Source organism: Hordeum vulgare, chromosome 1H (genome assembly GCF_904849725.1).
Source record: "Hordeum vulgare subsp. vulgare chromosome 1H, MorexV3_pseudomolecules_assembly, whole genome shotgun sequence".
NCBI lineage: Eukaryota > Viridiplantae > Streptophyta > Magnoliopsida > Poales > Poaceae > Hordeum > Hordeum vulgare.
In genome coordinates this window covers 273,978,437-273,980,558 of record NC_058518.1, presented here as the reverse complement: position 1 = coordinate 273,980,558, position 2,122 = coordinate 273,978,437, and the positions used below count along the sequence as shown (strand labels likewise).

The window sequence follows — 2,122 nt, the reverse complement described above, 5'->3', positions numbered from 1 at the left end:
GATGGATTTCATATTGCATGAAATGTAAAGTGTTGTGATGAACCACAAGGTACCTATTTATGCTCCCTATATCACTGCCTTGATTGCTGAGATTGCTCCTGATGCGCTCGCTGGCCGGAGTCTGACTTCTCACGCCAGCGTTAACTTGTTGGTAAAAAAAGGCAAGGCTACCATTAGTGAGGGTGATTATGATGATGAAGAGGATCTTCAAGCTGCAGATGCACAACACTTTGAACCTAACTCTCACTCTCATGCTTATTGTCGTGGGGAACCTAGTGATTCTGGGTCAAGGCAGAGCAACAAACTCTGGCGGCTTCTGGAGAACATGTTTTGTCTACAACAAGATATGCACAAGAAGCAGTGGGAAGATCACAAGTCTAGGAAGCAGGGCATGTAGGCCCTTAAGGATGGCATGCATGCATCTGGCATGACCCTTGCTCATGGTTCTGAGTCTGACATGACTCTGTTTGATCAATACCAGTCCAAGTTTGCTTGGTTCGATGTTGAAGCTGGAGATGAAGCCCCTTCTCACCGCCCTCCTGGCCCACTGTCCTGTGAAGAGTCCTCGGATGACTAATCTCATTCCCATAGCTAGGGGCTGCAGTAGTGCATCCTTCGTTTTTTTCTTTTTTCCATCTTGATGACAAAGGGGGAGATGTTGGATTGCTTGATAGGGTCATTGTCGGATTTTGGGCTCCGCAAAACCCTTAAGATTCGAACTCAGGGGCATGTATGAAGATCTCTCACAACCTCGCCTCACCTAGCTCGCTACTCGGTGGTTATTGCCAAGAACTCACACGATGGTGAGGAAGACAATGAACACAACAGTTTACCCAGCTTCGGGCCGCTGCGAAGCATAGTAACCGACTCCTACTTTTGGTGGATTGCCTCTCGTGGAGGTGGATGGATGAACAGGTACACTGCTTTGGGAGCCTCCGGAGGCCCTCGGGTGTGTTCCGGGCTCCCAACGGTTTGGTGGTCTATGAGTGATGGAAGTGAGCGGATGAATCGATCTTTGCTCTCTACGAAGTAACCTATCCTCTATATATAGTGGTGGCATGGGTCCTCATCCCTTATCGCAATGGCGGGAAGGGATCCGACAACAACCAATTTTGAAGGGGAACAGGGGAACGTGCTCCCCCTACCCAAAGGTGGTCTTCGCGTGCAAAGTGGTTGTCGGCGGTGCAGGGATGGGCTCAGCTATGACATCCATCCTGCAGGCGGGAGGTTGTGGCCTTGCTGCACCAGTACGGAAACCTTTGAAAGATGACTTGGCAACCCACCTACGTCCTTGCCCCCTTCGCATAAAAGGGGAAACTGCACTGCCTGGCAACCTGCTGTTTGCTTGTCCTTCCTCGCATCATCCTTGACTCCAGAGGTCGGGCCTTGCACTGGAATCGCTGCCGCTCCGGAGGGGTCGTGAGGAGGCTCCCTATTGGTCTTGGTGCTGCTCCTCCTCGCGAGGCTCATGCCCTCGCGGGGGCCTTACCCTGAGTGGTGTCGTGCATGGTTGCGCCTAGTTGGTGAAGTGGGCCAGCCTTGGGCCGTAGGCAGGCGGGTCTCGGTACCCCCGTTCCCAAAACGCCAACAGTAGCCCCTGGACCCATGGCGCGCTTGAGATGGCTTCCGGGCGAAGCCTTGGTGGCGGCCTGAAGCACCATGGGCCCTAATTGCGTGCGGGATAGGCCCTATAAGTGGCGAACTAGAAGCTTTTATTCCCATCTTCTCCGTGCCAGACCAGCCTCGGCAAGGTTCGCCAAACCACTTGACCCGCATCCGTGAGCCGCCTTCGTCTCACGTCGATTTCCCTGTCGGTTCTTCCTCTTGTGCCATGCCGGCACCCTCCTCTGGCTCCCGCGCGCAGCGTCGTTTTTCCCCTCATTATCCTCGCTATGCCTCCGAAAGGGGAAAAGGCGGGGGCTCACGGGGTCCGACCGTCTCGATGGCGCCCCGTCCCGCGTTGGGCCAGTCGATGGAGGTGAACTTTGAGGGGTTGGACAAGATCCGACTAGTAGTCGCGACCGGCTCCAATAAGTGGGGGGCCACCAAGATCTGGCCTGGTTCATGGCCTCGGGGCGAGATGGCAACCCCGCGATTCCCCTTCACATCCACGCTCTCCTTT

General features: G+C 54.7%; 1 pseudogene; it reads right to left on the bottom strand.

Annotated features, from left to right (window-relative positions):
- Nucleotides 1-1,041: 1,041 nt before the first annotated feature.
- On the bottom strand, nucleotides 1,042-1,776 carry LOC123398531 (annotated as a pseudogene).
- Nucleotides 1,777-2,122: the final 346 nt, after the last annotated feature.